The following is an 8,793-nucleotide window of genomic DNA, read 5'->3' as shown; positions in this document are numbered from 1 at the left end:
AACAAAAGGGGTGCGCCGGTGCGTGTGGGAGTGTCGGATTGCAAAACGGACAACGGGGAAAAATGCTCGGATGCATGAGACGAACACGTATGCAAATGAGATGCACATGATGACATGATATGAGATGCATGACGTGAACAAAGTGCAAAACTAAAAACAAAACCCGACCACGAAGGGAATATCATAACACATAGCCGAAAATGGCAAGAGTTGGAGTTACAAATATGGAAAGTTACATCCGGGGTGTTACAACACTCCACTTCACTTTCAGGAGATCTAGGACTGAAAGAACTCCGGATATTCGGAACGGAGGTGGTCCTCGCGTTCCCAGGTGGCTTCTCGGTCGGAATGGTGCGACCACTTCACTTTCAGGAATTTGATTGACTTGTTGCGAGTCTTGCGCTCAGTTTCTTTAAGAATAGCAACGGGGTGCTCATGATAAGACAGATCTTCTTGGAGGTCAAACTCTTCGAAGTTGATGGTGCGCTCCGGAGTCTTGAAGCACTTGCGAAGCTGTGACACATGGAACACATCGTGCACGTTCGCGAAGTTGGAGGGAAGCTCAAGTTGATAGGCGAGGTCGCCTCTTTTGCCAATGATCTTGAAAGGACCCACGTATCTAGGGGCAAGCTTCCCTTTGATACCGAAGCGACGAGTGCCTTTCATTGGAGAGACGCGGAGGTAGACATGGTCTCCGATCTCGAAAGCCAAGTCACGGTGCTTGCTATCATAGTAACTCTTCTGGCGCGATTGCGCGGCTTTGAGATTTTCACGGATGACTTTACACATTTCTTCAGCCTCTGTGATTAAGTCATTGCCAAGAAGTTGGCGTTCACCAGTCTCTGACCAATTGAGAGGTGTACGGCACTTTCTGCCATAGAGAATCTCGAATGGGGCTTTGCCCGAACTCGCTTGGAAGCTGTTGTTGTAGGAGAACTCGGCATATGGAAGACAATCTTCCCACTTCATGCCAAAGGAAATGACACAAGCCCTGAGCATATCTTCAAGGATTTGATTGACTCGCTCGACTTGGCCACTAGTTTGAGGATGGAAAGCTGTGCTGAAACGAATGTTGGTGCCCATGGCCTTCTGGAAGGAGTCCCAGAACTCAGAAGTGAAGATGCTTGCATGATCTGAAGAAATCAATTGTGGAATGCCGTGCAAGGAGACAATCCTGGAGGTGTATAGCTCTGCCAACTGAGCTGCTGTGATAGATTCTTTCATTGGAAGGAAATGAGCCACTTTAGTAAGCTTGTCGATGACAACGAAGATAGCATCATTTCCGCGCTTGGACTTAGGAAATCCAGTCACGAAGTCCATTTCAATATGATCAAACTTCCATTCTGGGATAGCAAGAGGTTGGAGGAGACCAGCTGGTCGTTGGTGTTCTGCTTTGACCCTTCGGCAGACATCACATTCATTCACGAATTGAGCGATTTCTCTCTTCATTCGAGTCCACCAATACCACTGCTTGAGGTCATGGTACATCTTCGTACTTCCAGGATGAATGGAAAGAAGAGAATTGTGTGCCTCATTCATAATGACTTTCCTTAGATCACCTTTAGGAACCACAATCCGGTCCTCGAAGAATAAAGTGTCTCTGTCATCAATGTGATAGCACTTGTATTTGGAAAGACCCTTGTCAATACCACGTTTCACCTTCTTCACCATGGTATCCAGAAGTTGTGCCTCACGAATTTGATCTTCCAAAGTAGGAGAGACTAGGAGGTTAGCAAGAAAGCCTTGAGGAACAACTTGGAGATTCAGCTTGCGGAAAGCTTCACAAAGATCCGGTTGGAATGGCTTGAGAATTAAGCTGTTGGAATAAGCCTTCCTGCTCAAAGCATCTGCAATGACATTGGCCTTGCCTGGAGTATATTCAATACACGGATTGTACTCTTGAATCATTTCGACCCATCGAGTTTGCCTGAGGTTGAGGTTGGGCTGAGTGAAGATGTACTTGAGACTCTTGTGATCGGTGAATATGTCCACTTTTCTTCCCAACAAGAGATGTCTCCATGTTATTAATGCATGGAAAACTGCCGCCAACTCAAGATCGTGAGTGGGGTAGTTCTTTTCGTTGGGCTTCAACTAACGAGAGGTATAGGCCACAACTTTCTTCTCTTGCATTAACACGGCACCGAGACCTTGAAGAGAAGCATCACAGAAAACTTCAAATGGCTAGGATTCGTCAGGAGGAGTCAAGACAGGAGCTGTGACGAGTTTCTCTTTGAGAGTGTTGAAAGCAACGTCACACTCAGGAGTCCAGACATACTTCACATGCTTCTGGAGGAGGTTGGAAAGAGGCTTTGCAATCTTAGAGAAATTCTCAACGAATCTTCGGCAATAGCTTGCAAGACCAAGAAAACTGCGGAGCTACTTGACATTCTGAGGAGGTTCCCAATTCACAATTGCAGACACCTTCTCGGGATTAACAGCGATGCCCTTGGCAGAGATGATATGACCAAGGTAAAGAAATTCATCGAGCCAAAACTCACATTTGGAAAACTTCGCATAGAATTGATACTCTCTGAGCTTGTCGAGCACCAATCGCAAATGTTTGGCATGATCCTTCTTATTCTTGGAGAAGACCAAGATATCATCGAGATACACCAGGACGAATTCATTGGTATAGGGGTTGAAGATGAAATTCATCATTCGAGAGAATTTTGGAGGAGCATTGACAAGGCCGAAAGACATGACAGTATATTCATAAGAACCAAAGCTTGTTCTGAATGCTGTCTTGGGAATATCTTCTTCACGAATGCGAATATGATGATAACCCATACGGAGGTCAAGCTTGGATAATACTTTAGCACCCTTGAGTTGCTCAAATAGCTCATTGATGTTGGGAAGTGGATACTTGTTCTTGATTGTCTTCTTGTTCAATGGACGGTAGTCGACACAAAGTCGGTCCATGCCATCCTTCTTCTGGACAAAAAGAACACCACAACCCCATGGAGATGAACTCGGTCTGATCAAACCCAGACGCTCTTGTTCATCGAGCTGTTTCTTTAATTCCTTCAGCTCCTTGGGTCCAAGCTTGTATGGACGCTTGCAAACGGGTTCCGTGCCGGGCTCAAGATCGATAACAAACTCAACTGGCCAGTGAGGAGGCATACCCGGAAGCTCTTCTGGAAAGACATCTTGGTACTCACAAACGACTGGAATTTGAGAAATAGCATCCAACTCGCCCTTCTCATTGAGAGAAAACAACCGAATGGTTTCATCACGAGCGGCATAGATGATAACATCCTCAAAAGAGTGTGTCAATTGAATTTCCCTGGCAGCACAATCAAGTTGAGCCTTGTGCTTAGTAAGCCAGTCCATCCCGAGAATTAGATCAATATCCGAGTCACCAAGGACAATTGGTTTAGATAGAAATTTATAGTTTCCCATCTTGATGGAAACATCCGGGACACAATTATTAGATGACATTTGCTTACCTGGGGACACAATCTTCAACGGGATAGGAATCTTTTCTGTCACAAACTCATGCTTGGCAACAAAAGGTCTTGAAATGAAAGAAAGAGATGCACCAGTATCAAATAAGACTTTTGCAGGAATATCATTAACTAAGAGATTACCCATTATCACATCAGTAGATTCCTCCGCTTGAGCTGCATTCATCATGTTCACCTTTGCAGACTTGGGATTATGCTTGACCACTGCATTGCTGGAAGATCTCATAGGAGGAGGAGGCGGAAGGCGCCTTTGGTTGAAGCACTTGTTAGCATAGTGACCTTTCTGCTGACACTTGTTGCAAGTCACCTCTGAGAGTGGACGATGATAAGGAGCATTCGACTTTGGAGCTTGATTCTGAGACTTGTTCTGATAGCCAGGGTTGGGTGGGTGGGAAGATCCATGGCCACCTTTGTTCTTCTGCTGGAAAGGCTGACGAAATGGAGGAGGAGGAGGCAACCAGAACTTCTGTTGCTTAGCAGCCACTAGTGAGGAAGAAGAAGACTGAACTGCGTCCCTGACTCTCTTCTTAGAAGCCTCACACTTGAGCTGAGCAGCCTCTTGCTTCAGTGCCATATTGTAGAAATCATCATACTTGGTCGGCTCAAAAAGAACGAGAGGTAATTGCAGATCTTCTCTGAGGCCACCTCTGAATTGATAGATCATGCTCTTTTCATCAGGAATGTCTTGCTTAGCGAAGCGAGCGAGTTTCTGAAACTGGGTATTGTATTGGTACACGGACATGCTGCCTTGCTTGAGATTGCGGAACTCCTCACGCTTGCTCTCAACAACACTTTGTGGAATGTGGTGAGCTTTGAAGTCTCGGCGGAAATCATCCCAGGTAATCACACGACCTCCTCTGGAATCTTTGTATTGTTGATACCACTCGGCAGCTTGATCCTTGAGTTGAAAAGAAGCGAACTTGACAAAGTCCTCAGGCCTGACATTGCTACATTCAAAATGCTTGTTGATGTCCACGAGCCAATCATCGGCGTCTGTGGCCTCGGCACAGTAGCTGAAAGACTTCGGCTGATTTGCGAAGAACTGGTTGAGGGTGGCGGAGGGTTCGCCTGACTCCCCTCATTGCGTTCTGGATTCTGACGCGTTGGCGGAGCCATCCTAAAGAGGGTGACATCTGTTAGCATCTTGATAGACAAACAGACAAGTTGAATCAACGGATAGAAATTGCAACATATAGTCTTCACAATAAACATTCGAACAAGGATGAACGGATGAATTCCATAGTAAATCATCACACTTCCATTAAGGTGAGAAGCCACTTGATAAGAGATTGATGAATAAAATAAAAAGGTACGACTGGAACAAATAAGTGGTAAGGATTACCCAATCACAAACCAAATATCTGCGGGAAGAAATGCTAAGAGCTACTTGAATCCCACCTATAAACTCCCGAAACTTTCTGGTTATGCAATCAGGTGTTGGAGATACAGGGGACAAAAAATATATCACCCAAACTAGCAATTCCTAGATCCAGTTGTATCCATCCGTCAACACATAACCAAGAAACCTTCGGAAATCGTGTACCTCAACCTTCGAAAAGCATTCGTTATACGAGTTATGGCAATACTCCTGAACTCCCGCCCCAGTACTGGGTGGCGTCGAGGTGATCTCACCAACAACTGCATAAAAGAGATTTTCGATGTCGGCGAAACTCAGGTATTCCAGAACTGCAATGATAAAATTGTGACGACAACACCTCGGAGCTCAACTCCCCGGAACACTGCCACAACCCCTAAATATCAGAAGGCACCAAGAACAATGTTCTCGTCACAAAACCATCGGAACGATTCCAAGATACCCTCGTGATCCTAAAAAAAATTAGTGAAATTTGAGGAGAGAAGAGTCAAAACTTCTACGTCAGGAGGCCTCACCAGAGCGACGAAGAGACTGAGGAGTAAAAACAATCCTACTCTCCGATATATATAATCCTAAGACTCAAAACATTTTTGTTCTAGACTCAACAACGCGATTCGATCAAGCAGGGGGCTCCTAAGTCGGGGATGGCTCTGATTACCAACTTGTCACGCCCACGATGCGGCTATATCTCCCACGTGTCGAGGCACGACTTAGAGGCATAACCGCATTGTGGTTTTGTCGCAAGAAGGGTCATCTTCACACAATCCCATGTAATGAACAAGAATGGGATAATGAGAGTTGGCTTACAATCGCCACTTCACACAATACATAAATAAATTCATACATCATCCAAAATCCACACATAGACCGACTACGATCAAATCCAAATGAAAATAAGATAACCCCAAATGCTAGATCCCCGATCGTCCCAACTGGGCTCCACTACTGATCATCAGGAAAAGAAACATAGTAACGACCACGTTCCTCGTCGAACTCCCACTTGAGCTCGGTTGCGTCATCTGCACTGACATCATCGGCACCTGCAACTGTTTTGGTAGAACCTGTGAGTCACGAGGACTCAGCAATCTCACACCCGCGAGATCAAGACTATTTAAGCTTATAGGAAAGGATGGTGTAATGAGGTGGAGCTGCAGCAAGCACTAAGCATATATGGTGGCTAACGTACGCAAATGAGAGCGAGAAGAGAAGCAACGCAACGGTCGTGAAGCTAGAATGATCAAGAAGTGATCCTGGACTACTTACGTTCATGCATAACTCAAACCGTGTTCACTTCCCGGACTCCGCCGAAAAGAGACCATCACGGTTACACACACGGTTGATGTATTTTAATTAAGTCAAGTGTCAAGTTCTCTACAACCGGACATTAACAAATTCCCATCTGCCTCATAACCGGGGGCACGGCTTTCGAAAGATATTACCCTGCAGGGGTGTCCCAACTTAGCCCATTATAAGCTCTCACGGTCAACGAAGGATAAACCTTCTCCCGGGAAAACCCGATCAGTCTCGGAATCCCGGTCTACAAGACATTTCGACAATCGTAAAACAAGTCCAGCAAAGCCGCCCGATGTGCCGACAAATCCCAATAGGAGGTGCACATATCTCGTTCTCAGGGCACACCGGATGAACACTACGTACAACTAAAACCAGCCCTCAAGTTTCGCCGAGGTGGCGCTGCAAGTGGCTCTAGTTTGGACCAGCACTCAGAGGAACACTGGCTCGGGGGTTTAAATAAAGATGACCCTCGGGCTCGCGAAAACCCGAGGGAAAAAGGCTTAGGTGGCAAATGGTAAAACCAAGGTTGGGCCTTGCTGGAGGAGTTTTATTCAAGGCGAACTGTCAAGGGGGTCCCATAAATCACCCAACCGCGTAAGGAACGCAAACTCAAGGAACATAATACCGGTATGACGGAAACTAGGGCGGCAAGAGTGGAACAAAACACCAGGCATAAGGCCGAGCCTTCCACCCTTTACCAAATATATAGATGCATTAATAAAATAAGAGATATTGTGATAATCCGAAATATCCATGTTCCAACATGGAACCAACTTCAACTTCACCTTCAACTACCAACGCTATAAGAAGGGCTGAGCAAAAGCGGTAACTTAGCCAAACAATGGTTTGCTAAGAAAGGATGGTTAGAGGCTTGACATGGAAATATGGGAGGCATGATATAGCAAGTGGTAGGTAGCGCAGTATGGTAAATGAATGAACAACTAGCAAAGCAAAGATAGAAGTGATTTCGAGGGTATGGTCATCTTGCCTCCAAGGTTCTCAGAGTTGTCGAAAGCTTGATCCTAGTAAGCGTACTCAACAGGTTCCTCGTTCACGAACTCATCTCCCGGCTCTACCCACAGCGAGAACACAAGCAATGGAACCACAATCAATCACGGGAAAAGCACAAGCAACATGATGCAATACATGCATGATATGTGATGCGTATGCGTGCTCCGGAAGCAAAAGGATGAACAAGGAAGTAACTTGGCAAACCAAGTATGCCACTGGAAAGATGAGATGATTTCGGTCGAAATCGATATAAAGATCACCGGAAACGGATGCACGGTTTGCAAATGGCAAGCAAAACAAGAATGACATAAATCTGCGATTAACAGCACGATAGCACTTAGAATACATTAAGTAACTATGCTACTGCACTCCAACATAGCAAAAAGGCACATGGCAGTAATCTACAGGAGATGTTTGACAAAAGATGAAAACTGAGCTACGGCTAGATCACACAATAACAGGTTCAAACAAGCATGGCAAAAATGCAAAAGATATCAGCTTAACAGACTTAGAGAAAATACTGAACATGGCTGAAACAGTACCAGGTAGCAATGTTCAGAGCAAGCAAAACACATGCTACAGGAATTTAACATAGCAAAACAAGGCATGAATCTACTAAATGCATAGAACAAAATTCCCTTACTGACCATTAACCAAAAAGGATCAGAAGATATGATGGCACCCATTTAAACATAGCAGAAAACAGAGCATGGCACTAACAGAAATTATGAGGGCATCTTGGTGAGCTTGATTCACTCATCACAAAGCCATTCATGACAAAAAAAGCATACCTAAAGCAAGATGGCATGTTTATGAAACTAATCATGGCAAAAGCAAGTTCATAGCATGTATGGATCAACTACAACAACCTTGGCAAAATTGAATATCATGTTAACAATCTGCCAGGAATATTTTATAGCAAAAGTAGAGCAATATTGAGACATGCTATGGCACTCCATAATTGCAAACAAGGGCATTAATGGATAGATCACAACTATATCTACAAAACATCTTTACTGAACATACTCAAAATAAGTATGGATCTCACTGTAGACACATGGATACATGGCAACAAAATAACAACAGTAACAGACTTAGCAAAATTCTAAGTCCCTAGAAACAGAAACATCACGAAGCCTAGTTTGCATGCTTGTGCTAGTCACCACATAGATCACAAAAATACATGGCATATACCTCTGTAAAGATGGCTTGGCATAGATCAAAACACCTGTAGAGCTCATGCCCATAAGATGCACACATCAAATGTAGCAAAAATAACAAAACACCAAGTTCTGACAAGTAACAGCAGAAAATATCATATAGCATTCTTGCACCAGAGATTTGGGCATCAAGATGGACTCAAACGAGCATGGCACAATGGAACAAAATGAGGAGCATTTCGTGGCGAACATTTTGATATATCATGCACGCAAAACGGAGTAGTATGCGACGAGGTATGATGCGATGAACATAGAAACATATTGTGAAAAATTCAGGACTTAGAGGAAACGAGGGGAAAGTCAACCTCTCCCAGATCTGGCACGCGAACCGAGGCGGGGCGGATCTCGACGGAGATGGATGGATCCGGCCGGAGGAGTGCTCGGGGAAGGCGCGCGGGGAGGCGGCGAGCTCCAGGCGCGGGCGCGGGCG

Source organism: Triticum aestivum, chromosome 7D (genome assembly GCF_018294505.1).
Source record: "Triticum aestivum cultivar Chinese Spring chromosome 7D, IWGSC CS RefSeq v2.1, whole genome shotgun sequence".
In the NCBI taxonomy this organism is placed as follows: Eukaryota; Viridiplantae; Streptophyta; class Magnoliopsida; order Poales; family Poaceae; genus Triticum; species Triticum aestivum.
Note: the sequence above shows the minus strand (reverse complement) of the source record.